This window comes from Suricata suricatta, chromosome 13 (assembly GCF_006229205.1).
Source record: "Suricata suricatta isolate VVHF042 chromosome 13, meerkat_22Aug2017_6uvM2_HiC, whole genome shotgun sequence".
Taxonomy (NCBI): domain Eukaryota; kingdom Metazoa; phylum Chordata; class Mammalia; order Carnivora; family Herpestidae; genus Suricata; species Suricata suricatta.
In genome coordinates, this window is record NC_043712.1 from 57422155 (window position 1) to 57441255 (window position 19101).

Sequence of the window (19101 nt, forward strand, 5' to 3'; positions counted from 1 at the left end):
TATGTGCACTGGAATTTGTCAGCGTCTACTCACTTGGGAACAAGGAGACCTGGCATAATGGCCAATACCTAGAGTGAAATACAATGGACTGAGAATCAAAGACTCAGAATGCAGTCAAGTCCTTGTCACCAGTTAGTCCACTGACTGAATTTTTTAAATTTTTTAAATGATTATTTCTTTTTTGAGAGAGAGACAGAGTGCGAGCAGGAGAGGGGCAGAGAAAGGGCTCAGCACAGAGCTCCACACAGGGCTTGAAGCTCTGAACCGCTGGATCCTGACCTGATGCTTAACCAACCGAACCACCCAGGTGCCCACTTCAGTGACTTTGACCATAAAAGTCTGCGGATTCATTACTGAAGATTTTACTGCACACATACATTTCAATTGGCAGAATAAGAGATTTTAATGTGAATGCTCACATATTAATGATCGCATATTTTGTTTCCTGCTAATTTTTTATCAGAAGGATATTATAAACATTTCATTTCAATCATCAAGTGGTTCTTTCAGTCTCAGAATCAGTTCCACATATGAAAATTCCTCCTAAGAGTTAAATAGCATTCCTTTGTCAGATAAATTATGTTATATAGTGTTTCCTACAATTACAATAGAAAATGGCTGGAATAATTCAATGCATAGAACTTTGAGAAAAACCTACACTTAAAAACAACCCCACTCATTAACACATTGACATACTAGATTCAATGTGTTATGGTTTCTCTCTTCTATTAGCTTAAATTGTGATACATCACACAATAGAGCACCTGCCTATATACCAGCCATTCATAGTTTTCTAAAGGGTTCATAAATGCTACTAATTTCTTCATTTATGCAAAAGATTGGATCTTAAGTTTTTTATAGTTTTGCTCATTTAGAGCAGATCTGCCTTGAAGTTAACAAATCCAAAGGCTTAATAAATATGTGTTAATTAGTGAGTCAGCACTACCTCAAAATATTAAAATTATTGCAGAGCACATTAACGTTTTTGTGCTTTTAAAACATTTGTGTTTTCTTATATAAAATGTGAATACTTATATATATGAACATAACTATAACCACACTAAACATACTGCTCTATAATCTCTTTTTATCTTTTATAGTTTTTTGTCAAGTTGGTTTCCATATAACATCCAGTGCTCATCCCAACAAATGCCCTCCTTCAGCCCATTACTGCTATTTCCCTCTCCCCCAATCCTTCAGTTTGTTCTCAGTATTTAAGAGACTCTTATGGTTTTCCTTCCTCCCTCTCCTTATCTATTTTCCCCTCTCCCTGCTCCATGGTCCTCTGTTAAGTTTCTCCTGTTACACTTATGAGTGACTTATTTCACTTAGCATTATACCCTCGAGTTCCATCCACATTGCTACCAATAGCCAGATTTCATTCTTTCTCATTGCCATGTAGTACTCCATTGTATATATAAACCACATCTTCTTGATCCATTCATCAGTTGATGGACATTTAGGCTCTTTCCATGATTTGGCTATTTTTGAAGGAGCTGCTATCAACATTGGGGTACATTAAGCCCTATACATCAGCACTTTTCTATCATTTGGGTAAATCTCTAGCAGTGCTATTGCTGGGTCATAAGGAAGTTAGTTCTATTGTTAATTTTTTGAGGAACCTTCACACTGTTTTCCATAGGGGCTGCAACAGTTACATTCCCACCAACAATGTAGGAGGGTGTCTGTTTCTCCACATCCTGGCCAGCATCTATACTCCCCTGATTTGTTCATTTTAGCCACTCTGACTGGCGTGAGGTGGTGTCTCAGTGTGGCTTTGATTTGTATTCCCCTGATGATGAGTGACATTGAGCATTGTTTCATGTGTCTGTTGGCCATCTGGATGTCCTCTTTGGAGAAGTATATATTGATGTCTTCTGCCCATTTCTTCACTGAATTATTTGTTTTTCAGGTGTGGAGTTTGGTGAGTGTTTTGTAGATATTGGACACTAGCCCTTTATCCAATATGTCATTTAGGTAACTATCTTTTCCCATTCTATCAGTTGCCTATTAGTTTTACTGATTGTTTCCTTTGCTGTGCAGACGGTTTTTATCTTGATGAGGTCCCAATAGTTCATTTTTGCTCTTGATTCCCTTTCCCATGGAGATGTGTCGAGTAAGAAATTGTTGTGATTGAGGTCAAGGAGGTTGTTTCCTGCTTTCTCCTCTAGGGTTTTGATGGTTTCCTGTCTCACATTTAGCTCCTTCATCCATTCTGAGTTTATTTCTGTGTATGGTGTAAGAAAGTGGTCTAGTTTCATTTTTTGCATGTTGCTGTCCGGTTCTCCCAGCACCACCTGTTAAAGAGGTTGTCTTTTTTCCATTGGATACTCTTTTCTTGCTTTGTCAAAGACTAATTGGCTGTACATTTGTGGGTCCAGTTCTGGGTTCTGTCTATCCCATTGGTCTATGTTTCTGCTTTTGTTTTTTTGGGGGGGGTTGTCTTTTTTTTTTTTTTTTGCCAATACCATACTGTCTTGATGTGACAGCTTTGTAGTAGAGGCTAAAATCTGGGATTATGATGTCTCCTATCCTCCCATTTTGGTTTTCTTCTTCAATATGACTTTGGCTATTCGGGGTCTATTGTGACTCCATACAAATCTTAGGATAGTTTGTTCTAGCTTTGAGAAGAATGCTGGTGCATTTTTTATTGGGATTTCATTGAATGTGTATATTTCTTTGGGTAGTATTGACATTTTAACAATCTTTATTCTTCCCATCCATGAGCATAGAACGTTTCTCCATTTGTTTGTGTTCCCCTCCATTTCCTTCATAAGTTTTTTATAGTTTTCATCATACATATTTTTTACATCTTTGGTTAGGTTTATTCCTAAGTATTTTGTGGGTTTTGGTACAATTGTGAACGGGATCAGATTTTTTATTTCTCTTTCTGTTGCTTCATCATTGGTGTATAGGAATGCAACCAATTTCTGTATATTGATTTTGTACCCAGCGACTTTGCTGAATTCATGAATTACTTCTAGTAGGCTTCTGGTGGAGTCTGTCAGGTTTTCCATGTCAGCCCACAAGGTATCATGTCATCTGCAAAAGTCAAATTTTTACTTCATCTTTGCCAATTCTGATGCCTTTTTTTCCTTTTCTTGTCTGTTTGCTGATGCTAGGACTCCCAGCACAATGTTGAACAACAGTGTTGACAGTACATCCCTGCCTTGTTCAGGAACTTAGAGAGAAAGCTCTCAGTTTTTCCCCATTGAGGTTGATATTAGCTGCGGGCTTTTCACAAGTGGCTTTTATGATGTTTAAGTAAATTCCTTCTATCCTGACTTTTTTGAGGGTCTTTATTAAGAAAGGATGCTGTATTTTGTCAAAGACTTTTTCTGCTTCTATTGACAGGATTATATGGTTTTTAGCTTTTATTTTGTTAATGTGATGTATCACATTGATTGAATTGTGAATATTAACCAGCCCTGTAACTCAGGAATGAATCCCACTTGATCATGGTAGATAATTCTTTTTATATGCTGTTGAATTGGATATACTAGTATCTTGTTGAGTACTTTTGCATCCATATTCATCAATCATATGGCCTGTAGTTCTCTTTTTTGCTGGGTTTCTGTCTGGTTTGGGAATCAAGGTGATGTCAGCTTTGTAGAATGAGTCCGGAAGTTTTCCTTTCTTTTTTTTGGAATAGCTTGAGAAGAACAGGTATTAACTGTGATTTAAATGTCTGGTAGAATTCCCCAGGGAAGCCATCTGGCCCAGAACTCTTATTTGTTGGGAGAGTTTTGATAACTGGTTTAATTTCTTCACTACATGTGTGTCTGTTCAGATTTTCTATCTCTTCCTGTTTGAATTTTGGTACTACATGTGTGTTTAGGAATTTGTTAATTTCTCCTAGGTAGTCCAGTTTGTTGGCATATGATTTTTCATAGTATTCCCTGATAACTGATTGTATTTCTGAGGGATTATTGTAATAAAGCCATTTTCATTTGTGATTTTCTCTATTTGGGTGCTCTCTCTTTTCTTTTTGAGAAGGCTGGCTAGAGGTTTATCAATTTTGTTTATCTTTTCAAAAAAAAAAAAAACTCTTGGTTTCCTTGATCTGTTCATCTTGTTTTTGGATTCTATATTGTTTTATTTCTGCACTAATATTTATTATTTCTCATTATCTGCTGGGTTTGGGGTGCTCTTACTGCTCTGCTTCTAGCGCCTTTAGGTGCATGGTTAGATTTTGCATTTACGCTTCATCTAGTTTCTTGAAACAGGCCTGGATTTCAATGTATTTTCCTCGTAGGACTGCCTCTGCTACATCCCAAAGAGCTTAGAATGTCACATTTTCATTTTTATTTTTTTCCATATATTTTTTAATTCCTTCTTTAATTTCCTGATTGGCCCATTCATTCTTTAGTAGTGTGTTCTTTAACCTCCATGTTTTTGGAGGTTTTTCAGACTCTCTCCTGTGATTTATTTCAGGTTTCATAGCATTGCAATCTGAAAGTGCATGGTATTATTTCAATTCTTTTATATTTATGGAGGGCTTCTTTATGAGCCAGTATGTGATCTATGTTGGAGAATGTGCCATTATATAGCCTTGGGATGTAGAGTTCTAAATATATCTGTCAGATCTATCTGGTCTAATGTGTCATTCAGGTCCATTGTTTTTTAGTGGTTTTCTGTGTAGTTGATCTATCCATTGCTGTAAGTGGAGTATTAAAATGCCCTGCAATTAGAACATTCTTATCAATAAGCTTGTTTCTGTTTGGGATTAATTGTTTTATGTATTTGGGTGCTCCTGAATTTGGTGCATAGACATTTATAATTGTTAGTCCTTCTTGATGGATAGACCCTGTGATTATTATATAATGCTCTTCATCTATTGCTACTGGTTTATCTATAAAGTCCAGTTAGTCTAATATATGTATGCCTACTGCAGCTTTCTTTTGACTTCCAGTAGCATGATGGATATTTATCCATCCCCTCACTTTGAATCTGAAAGTGATATCAGGTCTAAAATGAGTCTCTTGTTGACAGCAAACTGATGGATCTTCTTTTTTATCCATTCTGCTACCCTATGCTTTTTGATTGGAGCATTTAGTCCTTTTATATTCAGTATTATTATTGAAAATAAGGGTTTTGAGTTATTATGCTCTCTGTAGGGTTCGTGCTTATAGTGGTGTCTCTGATACTTGTGTTCCTTGCAACGTTTTCCTGAGAATTCTGAGAATTTCTTGTAGAGCTGGTTTAGTGGTGATGAATTCCTTCAATTTTTGTTTGTTTGGGAAAACCTTTATCTCTCCTTCTATTCTGAGTGACAGGCTTTCTTGATAAAGGATTCTTGGCCGCATACTTTTTCTGTTCAACACATTGAAGATTTCTTGTCATTCCTTTCTGACCTGCCAGCTTTCAGTAGATAGATCTGTAACTACTCTGATAGGTCTCTCTTTGTACGTTAGGGCCCTTTTATCCCTAGCTGCTTTCAGACTTCTGTCTTTATCTTATATTTTGCCAATTTCACTATGATATGTAGTGCAGAAGATTGATTCCAGTTACCTCTGAGGGAAGTTGTCTGTGCCTCTTAGATTTCAATGTGTTTCCTTCCCCAGATTGGGGAAGTTCTTAGCTATAATTCAAGTACCCCTTCAGCTCCTATCTCTCTCTTCTTCTTCTTCTGGAATTCCGATGATAAAGATATTGTTCCATTTGATTGCATCACTCAGTTCTTGAATTCTCCTTTTATGTCCCTGGATCAATGTATCTCTTTTTTTCTTCGCTTCCTCTTTTTCTATATTGTGTCTCTAATTCACCTATTCTCTTTGCTTCTTCAATCTATGCAGTGGCCACCTCCATTTTATTATGCCCCTTGTCTATAGTATTTTTTAATTAATCACAAATGTTTTGTGATTAATTATCTTTGTAGCAACACTGTCTCTGGTGTCTTCCATGCATTTTTCAAGCCCAGTGATTAATTTTATGATTATTTATCTAAATTTTTGGTCAGTTATGTTGCTTATATCTTTTTGACTAATTGTTTAGCTGCCACATTTTTCTGGAATTTCTTTAGAGGAAAGTTCTTCTGTTTCATCATTTTGGCTAGCTTTCTGTCTCTTGTAAGTTTTAAAAGCTTTATGCACTCTGCACCTGTGAGTACTTATATAAAAGGAGGCTTTTAGACTGTACAAGGCTTGTCCTTTCAGGAAGTGTTTTTTTGTTTGTTTGTTTTTGGGGGAAGAAAATTTTTGAAAATTATGTATTGGATAAGAAGTTAATGCCCAAAGTATATAACGAACTCACACAACTCAATATCAAATCAAAACAACAACAAAAATGAAAGAAACACAACTAATCCAATTTAAAATATGGTCAAAAGACTTGAATAGGGATTTGTCCAAAGACAAACTCTGAATGACCAAGTGCCAGCAAAAGTGCTCAATATCACTAATAATGATGAAAATATAAATCAAAATCAAAATAAAAGAGAGGAGAGAGAGAGAGAGAGAGAGAGAGAGAGAGAGAGAGAAAAGAAGAAGAAGAAGAAGAAGAAGAAGAAGAAGAAGAAGAAGAAGGAGGAGGAGGAGGAGGAGGAGGAGGAGGAGGAGGAGGAGGAGGAGGAGGAGGAGGACGGGGAGAAAGGGGGAGGAGGAGGGGGGAAGAGAGGGAAAATCCCAAGCAGGCTTTACACAGTCAGCACAAAGCCTGATGCAGTGCTTGATCTGACAAACCCTGAGATTATGATTTGAGCAGAAATCAAAAGCCTGATGCTTAACAGACTAAAGCACCCAGGCACCCATTTACCTTTTGCAAACTTTTAAATCTCAATGAGAAGCACTTTTTTTAAAATAGTTTATTGTCAAAGTGGTTTCCATACAACACCCCGTACTCTTCCACACAAGTGCCCTCCTCCATCACCACCACCTCTTTTCCCACCTCCCCCTTCCCCTTCAACCCTCAGTTCGTTTTCAGCATCCAATAGTCTCTCAAGTTTTGCATCCCTCTCTCTCCCCAACTCCTTTTCCCTCTTCCCCTCCCTTTGGTCCTCCATTAGGTTTCTCCTGTTTTCCTGTTAAACCTATGAGTGCAAACATATGGCTTCTGTCCTTTTCTGCCTGACTTATTTTGCTTAGCATGACACCTTCAAGGTATATCCACTTTCCTACAAATGGCCATATGTCATTCTTTCTCATTGCCATGTAGTACTCCATTGTGTATATATACCACATATTCTTGATCACTCATCAGGTGATGGACATTTAGGTTTTTTCCATGTTTTGGCTATTGTTGACAGTGCTGCTATGAACATTGGGGTACATGTGCTCCTATGCATCAGCACTTCTGTATCCCTTGGGTAAATCCCTAGCAGTGCTATTGCTGGGTCAAAAGGGAGTTCTATGGATATATTTTGAGGAACCTCCACACTATTTTCCAGAGTGGCTGCACCAGTTTACATTCCCACCAACAGTGTAGGAGGGTGCCTGTCTCTCTACACCATCGCCAGCATCTATAGTCTCTTGAAATGTCATTACTACCAAAAGTAATCTACACATTCAATGCAATCCCCATCAAAATTGCACCAACATTCTTCTCAAAGCTAGAAAAAACTATCCTCATATTCATATGGAACCACAAAAGACCCCGAGTAGCCAAAGTCATATTGAAGAAGAAAACCAAAATGGGAGGCACAATCCCAGGTTTTAGCCTCTACTTCAAAGCCTCTACTTGTCATCATCAAGACAGTGTGGTATTGGCACAAAAACAGACACATAGACCAATGGAATAGAATAGCGAACCCAGAAGTGGGCCCACAAATGTACGGCCAATTAATTTTTGACAAAGCAGGAAAGAGTATGTGATGGAAAAAAGACTGCCTCTTTAGCAGGTTGTGCTGGGAGAACTGGACAGCAACATGCAGAAGAATGAAACTAGACCACTTTCTTACACCATACACAAAAATTATTAACTCAAAATGGCTGAAGGACTTGAATGTGAGACAGGAAACCATCAAAACCCCCGAGAAGAAAGTAGGAAAAAACCTCCTAGACCTCCACCACAGCAATTTTGTACTCGACACATCCCCAAAGGCAAGGGAAATGAAAGCAAAACTGAAATCTTGGGACTTCATCAATTTAAAAAGCTTCTGCACTGCAAAGGAAACAATCAAGGAAACTAATAGGCAACCGACAGAACGGGAAAAGATAGTTGCAAATGACATATCAGATAAAGGGCTAGTATCTAAAATCTACAAGGAACTCACCAAATTTCACACCGACAAAACAAATAACCCAGTGAAAAAATGGGTGGAAGACATGAACAGACACTTCTCCAAAGAGGACATCCACATGGCCTACAGGCACATGAATTGATGTTCAACATCACTCATCCTTAGGGAAACACAAATCAAAACCACACTGAGATGCCACCTCACGCCAGTCGGAGTGGCTAAAATGAACAAATCAGGAAGTGTTTTTTTAATGGTATCTCTTGGTCTATTTTTTGAGACTTTGGTTATTTTATTTCCCTACTTGTAGTATTATTTGGGACTCTCCACCATGTGTATTTTGGCTTGTTTCTTGAGGTAGCCCTGAAAAGGAAAACAAACCAACGGGACAAAAGCACGCACATGCACAGACAAATCAAGCAAACAAACAAGCCAAAAGAAAACAACAAAAGACAAAGGACAGTCTAAAAACATAAAAGCAGAAATCCCAGCTACAAATAAAAAGTAGGGTGGAGGTATTGCTGATGGAAGAGCATATTCAAAGAGAGTAATGACAGGGGTGGGGAGAAAGAAAAATTGAACATTGACCAGGCAGAGAGACTAAAAGGCATAACTCAGAGAGAGAAAAAGGAGAATATGGCTGGAGGTGAGGAGAAAGAAAAACGAAGCTAATGTTACTCAGAGCAACTATTTAGTCTGATTATTTCAGAGAGACAGGAAGGAAGTTAAGGATGGAGATGTAGAACATGCATCAAGAGATTGGATTATATATGCCTGTTTAAGCAAACCTATAACCAGAATACCTGGTCCAGAGGAGGGGAGAGATAAGAATGAGGTAAGGGAGAATATATCTGAATAGCAAGAATTGATCTAAAGTTAATCTTGGCAATGTGTCAGTGCTAATCTTGGGAGAGGGGCAGTTTCTGCAGCATCTATCCAGGCTTAGGTAACAGCAACTACCCAGAGCAGATGGTTGTGGTTTGGTGTAGGTGGCCTCACCTCCACTGTGGGCTGCTCCCTGAGGCCTGTCTTGGTGGTTGTGGGGAGAAAAATGGCAATCCCCCAGTCTCTTCTCGACAGGCATTGTAAATCACTCCTTTGGATCTGATCTCACTGTCGCAGGCTCAGCAAGGTGGACCGTGTACTATGTCCTGCACCCAGTCTCATTTCCAGATATTACTCCATTCACATTAATGATACTGCCAGAAATGTAATCTGGCAAGCCAGTGCACTTCCTTGCAGGGGACCGAGTAGGGAACTGATTCCTCCTTGTGCCAAAAGCATCCCTTGCTTAGAGTCTATTCTGGAGGGAATTTCTGGGACCAGGACACCCACCCCCAAAGAAAGCTCAGCAGTTAGAGATATGATCTGTCTCCGAAAGCCCTATGAGGCTGTCTTCTTAGTCAATTCTGTCTCTTTTCCTCCCAGACTCTTGTGGTTCAGAGTCCTTTGGCTTCAGCTCTTTGAGAGATGTGGGCAGGACGTAAGGAATTCCCTATTTCTCCTTCATCTTGCCCATCCCTCTGCTGCACATTAACTTTTAAATATTGTTACATGTGATGGTAACTAAATGGCTCAATTTAAAGATAATAATATTAATCAATATTATAAACTGTTATTGTTAAATGAAATAATCTTAAATATTTTAAGGCATATAATAAACTATGGAGTATTAACAGCTTTTAAATTATGATTAGATATATATTATATATCATTACAAATATTGGAGAATATTTATATTCATGGAAATTTATATATTGTCCTGATTTAAATAGATAAACAAAGATAAAATGGGATTGTAGTATCATAACTAATTTGTATATTTGTGTATCCTAGCCCCTATGCATAATGTGTGTATATGTGTATGGTGTATATATATTTGAAACTGTTTCAGTGAATGTAACTAAGAAGATTCCGTAACATATGCAAAATAATCATTTCTTGCATATGTGCCCATCACCCATAGTCCCATAAGAAGCAAAGGAGACAATAATAATTCTCTGCTTGTTTGTCATCCTGCATTAAGGAGCTCAAGTCAGAGTAATTAATCTTAAATCACAATACTTTGATGTGAGCTGAGTAATGATAATGCTATTTCAGACAAATATTATAGTCAAAATTGTTTGTCAAATTATATGTATACTAATTACTCATAAAATGAAATTTTTCATAATAAGAATCACTCTTTAACATTTTGTGATGCTTGAATTAAAATGCAATACCAGTGCTGATAGAAATATTTTTGGTTATACTTTTCTAGGTCTCAGGGTGGTGAACTTTTTCTCTGAATTCCTAACCTGTGAGCTTATGGTAAGAATATAATCAATATATTCAACTTTTGAGTTTTCCCTTTTATATCCTATAAATATAAAGGTAATTTGCATATTTCCTTTGATACTTTACCATACCCTTATGAAAATGTTGATATGTGATACTTTCTATAAAATGTTTATGTTCTTGGGTAGATTATAGTAATACAGTCATTTGAAATAGTCTCTGATAGGTTCTAAGTGAATCTGAAGGCATTGTTCAGAAAGGTAAGATTTATACCACTACAAAAATTTCTTCGGACATGAATGACAATTTTATATATTAAAATTTATATAGTGAGGTCTATTTGATGACAATGAATAGCGGCAATGAGTTATTGAAAGGAAAACATTTTATCATCTGTCAAAATTTATCAAAATTGGGTTCCTCTATGAAACTTTGATGTTTCAGTTTTCTAGGTTGAAAGTAAAATATGTAACGATGGAAATGGAAATGATAAGAAATAGCCCATGACTCTGGTGATTATAGGCCTTATTAATTTGTCAATTTCTTTGGTTAATTGTACTCAATAACATTTGTTAAAAAATATGAATCTGGATTACATTAATAGTTGACTACTGCAGAATACAAAAAACAAAAACATAAGATTAGTGATAAAATGTTCAGTTTTCTCTTCTTTAATACTAAACATGATGAAGATTTATCAGCTTGTAGCCGATATATAAAATGTGGATGATATGGGCATTTGTGTCAGAGATTTTATATTTTTGCGTAAATGATATATCTGGGAGCACAAAAGTGATTGAGTAAAAGTTGTAGATTTGGTAATACAGCATAATCGAAATGTATCTTGAAGAAGTTTTAAGTGATTGTAGGCAATAACCAGCTCTAGGCTTTGTAAGGTGTATGCCTTAGTTACATTTTTTTTGAGACACTCAACATATGATTATTTAAGACAAGTGTCACATAGAAGCAAGGGAAATCCACTGCTATTCTAAGATGACTCTGTTGGTAATGGAAGACTTTTTAAATGAAATACATTATTTGGATACGCATAGAGCAATAATTTTATTCCTGATAATTATTAAGTTATAACATATTTTACAAATCCATCTAAATGAACTTTTCTCATTAGTCAATTCAACTTATAAAATATGTCAAAATATGTTTATCATCTCATATCTTAAATATGTCATCTCAGTGAATTGTAACAAAATGAACACACCCTTATAACCACCTCTTACATGAAAAGAAAAGAAAAAACAAGAAAGGGAAGGAAAATAAAGGAAAGGAAAAGAAAGGAAAGAAAAGAAAAGAAAAAAAGAAAAGAAGAAAGGAAAAAGAACATTAGAGTACTTTCAAGTCCACTAATAGGGCACTTCTCGTAACTATCCCCATGGAACATAAGCATTGTGTTGACCTCTAGAAGGATCGATTACCTACTATTTTACATTCTATTAAGGAAGTCATACAGTAGTTACTACTTTGCTTCTTTTTCTCAGTGTTACATTTGTAACATTATATGCAGTGATAAGTCACTCATTTTCATTGCTGTGTGGTATTCAACTATGTTAATGTACTAAATTATGATCTTCATCCCATTGATAAGCATTCTGGACACTTCCAGACTTTAGCTCTTATGAATAGTGGTTATATGAACATCTAGAACATGTCTTTTAGGAAACACATGGATGAAATTTGTTGGATATATAGGATATGTATATGTTCTGCTTTGATAGATACTGATAGTCTGCTGAAGTGATTATATGGGTTTTTCAAAGTAGCAGGTGATAGTGAGTTGCTCACTATACTCACTTAGGATTTTGCATCCTTCTATTTTCATCATTCTAGTGTGTTTATAAAAATATTTTAATTTGAATATCTTGAAGGTTGATGGCATCAAACACTTTTTATGATTATTTGTCATATTTGTTATGACTGTTTGTCATATGATTATTCTCCTTTTGAAGGGTCTAAGACTTGCCCTTTTTCTACTGTACTGTGTATCCCTTTCTCTTAAACCATATACTGTATAAGCTTATTGAATCCTCTGTAATGAAGCTGGCTTAAACTGATTCACAAGAGCCAATTGTTAAAGTGTTGGGAATTTGGGAAACTTATTAGTAGTTTGAAAATCTGCTGTGGTGGAAGTATTCACACCACACACAATGGCAAACCTTTTATCTTTTCTTCTGGAGAGTTGGTTGTTAAACATTTACTGGCATTCCAGTGGATATTTATAATGTATTTAACCATTTGTTGGATTTTCTTAGTATTCTCCTAGTGGTGTCTTTTGATGAATAGAAATTCTCAATTAGCTTTGTTTCTTGTCTGGCTAGGGCTTCTTGTGTCCTTTTTAATAAACATTTTTTTAAAAATAAATATTTGCCTTTGCTGTAGTTGCTAAGGACTTTTCCTATGGTTTCTATAAAAGTTTTATGGTTTAAATTTTTACATGTAATGATCGCTAAGTTTTAAGAACATTACTATATTGTTAAATTGTAAGGATATTGTCATTTTCTTGTATGTTTAAGATAGTTTGCTGGAAAGCTTATCATTAGAATAGTAATTGCTCTGTATATTTTATCTTTTTTGTAAATATCATAAATAAATATGAAGATGCTGATATTTATTTAATAATTTAATGTCATGTTTATAAGAAATTTGTATGATTTTATAAAATTTAGATATATATTATCTACTCTTTGTCACACATTGCTATCAGTTATAATTTTAAAATGAACATTCAGCAGCATAACAAAATTAATACTTGACTTTAACTTTAACTTTAAATTACAGTTTAGTATTCAAATAAAATTATTATTAAAATGCATTTAATTGTCCCCAAAATATCATTTAATAAGTTGCTTAAACACATAACAGTCATAATAAATAGAGAATACTATTATATGTACATATATTATATATATATAATGACAGAATACTATTATATGTACTACACTGAGATTTTATTTGCCTTGATATTTATATATAGACATGTATATACCATATTTTCTGTGGCTAACACAAAAGTCCATCACATACTTGTTTTGTGATTGATAGGAATGATAGTATAAAAATTAGTATTATGTCATCCATAAACCTCTCAGTATGTTTGTTTATTATAGATTGTATTGTCCAATTATATATGGTTTTGAATTATTTTTTTGCTCTTGAAATAATCATCTGCTTTAAATTCTAGAAGTTGTCTCCATAATAGTTGAAATATATGAGAGATAGAATGAAAAATAATGGATTAAATAATTATTTGAAACAGAAAATTCAATAATTTCATATTCACATATCCAATGTTGACTATTTCTTTTTAAATCTCTGGGTCCATAATACAAGCCATTTAATTAACCTTAGAGTAACTTCTAACACAAAACAATAGAAGTGCAAAAGTAAACTGTATAATAGACTGCTTTTAATAATTAGTTATTATTTTTAAAACTTTAAAATAGTGAAAAATCTGATGAGAAAAATGTAGGGTTCATAGGTTAAAATCCTTTAAGCAAAAGAAAGGTACTATTCCATATATTTTAATGTACTTGTAAAATATGGAGTTTATATCAGAACTTTATTTTTCCTTTAGACTTTCTTGTTTATTTTAGGTAGCCAATGATGATGAAATATGGAGTGAGTGTACTACTTAAAAGCTAATAGGTAACTGTCACTTTTACTAAGTTACTGTTCTCTAGGGGTAATTAGAAGAGGAAAAACAGAAGTAAAACATAGACACCATAAAAAGGTGTATTCAAGATTGGTACAAACACTTTATGTAGCATTAATAGGTTTGATCTTCCTCTACCCATTTCAAATAGTTAAATAACAAGTTTATTAATGAGTTTATCTTTGAAATACAGCATAGCTTACACAAAAAACTTCAGGATTTAATTTATGAAGGTATCCCTGAAGATAAATGATAGTTAAAGGAAAAAAATGCATTTGAGACATATTGATACAAGCAAATGATGCCAGTTAAATATATTTGACTTCATTTTCACAGAGATGACAGAGCTTAGGGACAAATAAAGTTCAAAGACATGTAATTAGCATGCTGCATGAAGGAAAATTATACCAACTGAAGAATTATAAATAGATTGTTTTATTATGCATAGTTTGAACTCAAAAATAAAAGATTGAATAATGCAATAAAATTATATTCTGAGAGGATGAACATCCTTTAAAAAGGCAAAAAAAAAAGAAAAAATATATGAGTAAAATCTTTTGTAATTTAATGAATGTTGAACTTGAGAATAAAATGGACATACAAAATGCTCAATTTTTTCTTAATTTTTTTACATGTTCAATGATATATTTATTTCATTAAATTGTTAAGGTAATTTTAGAGTTCTCTCCCAAAAAATAGAAATATTTTCTAGTTCCTGCCATAATATCTGGCTGTAGCAGATGCCCTGTAAATATTTGCTATCTAGAAAGTCAATTTTATGTAAACTTAGAGAGATGGCAGGCTTTCTTTTGCTAAATCAAACGTTTGTTTCTCAAACACATTCTTTTTCTAGTCTCTCTCTCCTCTTCCCACCCACCTCCCTCCTTCTTCTTTTCTCTCTCTCTTTACTTCCATTTCCAAAAATGAAGAACTTATTGTGTGCTAGAAAAATGACAAACTTGGGGCACCTGGGTGGGACAGTCGACTGACAGCACAGAGCCTGCTTGAGATTCTTTCTCTCTTTCTGTGTCTGACTCTGTCTGTCTCTCCCTCTCTCTTAAAATAAATAAACATAAAATATGGTTGACTTATATCACAAAGGTGGAGCTGACAAAGTTTTCATCTTATTGATTTTATATCTAATGGGAAGAAAGAAACGAGCAAAATAAGTCTTTGATAAATGTCATGAAGGAAAACACTCTCAAATATAGAATTATGAGGATAGGAATTGGTATTTAAGCTAATAGCTTTAAATGAAAGGTGAGTTCACCACATGAGGAAATGGAAAGAGAAAGGGGGTATAAAAGGATTTCTAGACTCTGAAGGAAATAAGAGCTTGGAATGTTCAAGGAAATAGAAGAATGCTAGTGTAGTGAAGTAAGTGGAATAAGTAAAAAAATAATAATAATAATAATAAAAAGGAGAGGTGCTTGAGATGAAGTAATCACTGAAGTCCATGATAAGCATGTTGAATTTCATTGTAAATGCCATGGGAAGCCATTGAATGTTTTTAAGCAAAAGTGTGTGGTAATTCCATTTATATTTTAAGATAAGTGCTTTGTGGAGAATGAATTAGTGGGCAGTAAGACTAGACATGGGAAGATCATTTAGAAGGAGACACTGAAGATTTCCAGAAAGAAAGAGGTAATGTCCTGAACAAGGATGGGAACACTGGAATGGATTTTCAATCTATTCTGGAAGCAGAACCAAAAGGACTTAATCATTGATTGGATGTAGAAGGCTAGAGAAAAAGAGACAATGAGCATGAGTCCTAGATAGAGCAATTGCTTGTATAACAAAACCATTCACAAGTGAGCTGATCAAAATGAAATTGGGAGATAAGCTCTAGTAAAAGAATCAATAACTCCATTTGGGATCAAGAATGTACTGTCTTACCTTCTTATACTCAGAGCATAATTTGTAATCACTACCTCAATTGAAAACCAAATTAGAAGCAAGGAATAAGGATTTAATACTGGACATTATAGGGATTCATTCAGGCCAATGACCTAGCGTCCAGGGTATCCTAGCTTAATTGTTCTGGGTTAATGTATGTAGAATTATGTATGAATTGACACTGCAAAGGCATATAGGAATCAATGGGACTAAGCACTGTATGGGATAAGTTAGAAATTAAACACATTTTTAACACAACAGACTTCAACAATATATGGGATTATAAAATGAGTCTACAGTGAGACCGAGGCAATGATAAATGGAAAGGAATAGCATTGGCTTGCATTTTTTAAAGAAACAGCTAGGGTAAAAAAAAGGAAAGAGTTATTTCATCGAGCAAAGAGTTTCTAACTTTATCATGACCTCTCCTGATTGAACATATGCATGAGTAGGAACAATATGGGAAGAGGAATTTACTAAATTTAGTGGAAATTGAAAGAACTCTATAAACTAATATCATCATTATCTTTAGGAAATCACATCCCTATACTTGAGGGAATCTGATAAGAGGAGAAATGAAAAGAATTTATCTCACCTTAATTTGCAAACAGGTTCCTGTACATACGTATCTGCCGTTTTTGACAAAGTTGAAGATTTTGGACACCACAGAATTTCTTATATCTATTTGTCTGTGAAATTGTGATCTGTGCTGCCTCATTTCATTTATTTAATAGCATATTATATCATAATTCATATCCTTCTGCACTATCATACACTGACATGTATTCTGACAGATTTTACCTGAAATTCTGACCTGAGGAATTTTTTTGAATTTACTTCAGATCATCCCACTCCATCTTAGTCCAGCATATCCCTCATTGTAATCTTGAGAACAGCGTATGATATTTAGCTGTGATTAATAAATACAGAAAAACCTGGAATTTATTATAATAGTTCTTATTCAAAGAGCTCCTCTTTATGAATGATAATGAGAATTTATGTCAGCAACAGAAGGATTATGATATGGTAAAACTAAAACCTTAATTATCTCAGAACTTTTATCTATTAATTATATAAAAAAACAATCCTCTACTTACAATGCTGTGAATTCTATACACATTGAGTAGAAACCATACTTTGAATATCAATCCTTTCCCAGGCCAGCAATATGCGACGAAATCCTCTCTCATGATGTCAGGCAGTGGCAGTGAGCCACACCTGCCAGTCAGTAATTTCATCACAAGGATAAAAAACTGATACACTCACAGCCATTCTGTAGCCGCACACTCTTTTTTTTTTTCACTTTTTGTACAGTGTTCACTAAATTATATGAGATTTTCAACAGCATTAAAGAATTTTGTCCAATAATATGCTGATGTAAGTGTTCTTAACACATGTAAGGAAGGCTAATCTAAGCTATGATGGTCAGTAAGTTAGGTGTACTACATGCATTGCAACTTACAACATTTTCCATTTATGATGAGTTAATCAGGTTCTAACCCATAGTAAGCTATGGAAATGTATTTTGAACTTTTAATTTTAGATTCCAATAAATAAGCTAAGTATACTTATTTTAAATCTGTTGTCATAATCATTGATTGAATAGTGAGTTTATTTCAATGTATAATTATTTTTAAATGTAAGTATATTATCTTTAATATAAAAAACACTAGAAAATGCATTCATTTCAATTATTTCATCTTATTCTAATCTGGTGGGCTACAAGGAATGATAATGTTATATGAATACCTTGTTATCTTGAAATAAACAAGAGTATAAGATGATTATTTTGCTATATTCAGAGAGTTAAATTTATTTTTAGCTTAAAATGATAAGTCCCGATTAGCTACTCAAAGTAAGGTCACAAGTCATGTCAGGATGGCTGAGTGGTCTAAGGTGCCACACTTAAAGTAAGGTCATGAGTATTTTAGCTCAGAAGTAAATTGTCATAAGAAATTACAGTGGTATCAGTAAGAATTGGCATAGAAACTTAAGTGGTTTTCTGACATTCTAGCCAAGTCTTCTTGGATGGATAATCATCTGTACCATTGTAAAAGGGAATGGAACAAGATGGTGAGTGGAGAAAGGCTGAGGGGGTTGAGGAAAATCTATTATTATTCTAAAATAAATACCAACTTTTAACAGTAACAATAATTATTCTGGATATTCATATTTATATTTTAATATTGTTACACATTTTTTAATAATAGTTTATTGTCAAATCGGTTTCTATATAACACCCAGTGCTTCTCCCCACAAGTGCCCCGCTTCCATGGCCATCACCCCCTTCCCCCCTTCCCTCCCCCTTCAGTCCTAGGTTCCTTTTCAGTATTCAGTAGTCTCTCATGATTTGTGTCCCTCTCTCTCTCCAACTCTCTTTCCCCCTTCCCCTCCCTATGGTCCTCTGTTAGGTTTCTCCTGTTAGACCTATGAATGCAAACACATGGTATCTGTTCTTCTCTGCCTGACTTATTTCGCTTAGCATGACACCCTCAAGGTCCATCCACTTTGCTACAAATGGTCAGATTTCATTTTTTCTCATTGTCATGTAGTACTTCATTGTATTTATAAGAAGTAATGGTGTGTGTGTGTGTGTGTGTGTGTGTGTGTGTGTGTGTGTGTTTAGTGAGAGAGACAGAGAGAAAAATTACAGGTACTCTAAATATTTTGAAGCAGCATTAACAGGATCCGCCTTCCCATTACCCTTCTCTCCAACTTAAAAACACTATTTAACATCTAAATCAATGGAGAAGTCATAAGCTCTGCACATTTATAATTTAGGGGCAATGTTAATTTTTTTCAGTGTAAATCTTTAAAATGAGCTTTTTGCCTCCACTATAAAATCTATAAAATGAACTTACCTAAGGTAGACTCTCTCCCTAAATGTGTTATGTGAAAAATATTAGCTAAGAGGGGCTTTTATTTTGATAAGTCCCTGGCACCAAGAAGTAAGATATTCAAGTGGACTTTTATGATAAATGATAACATTTATATTCAACTGATAGCCAATTCAAACAAAAATCTTTGTGAAGTTCTCTCTAACCTCAAGGGGTTCTAACACAATTAATAACAGTGGTTTCCCATTTTC

General features: G+C 34.7%; 1 long non-coding RNA gene across 1 annotated transcript in view; it reads left to right on the top strand.

Moving 5' to 3' along the window:
• Window positions 1-19101, top strand: part of LOC115276602 — a 1186317-nt gene that overhangs the window by 996723 nt on the left and 170493 nt on the right. The window contains exon 7 of the long non-coding RNA XR_003902023.1: window positions 10434-10483. This is a non-coding gene — a long non-coding RNA (uncharacterized LOC115276602). The remainder of the gene's footprint in view (window positions 1-10433; window positions 10484-19101) is intronic.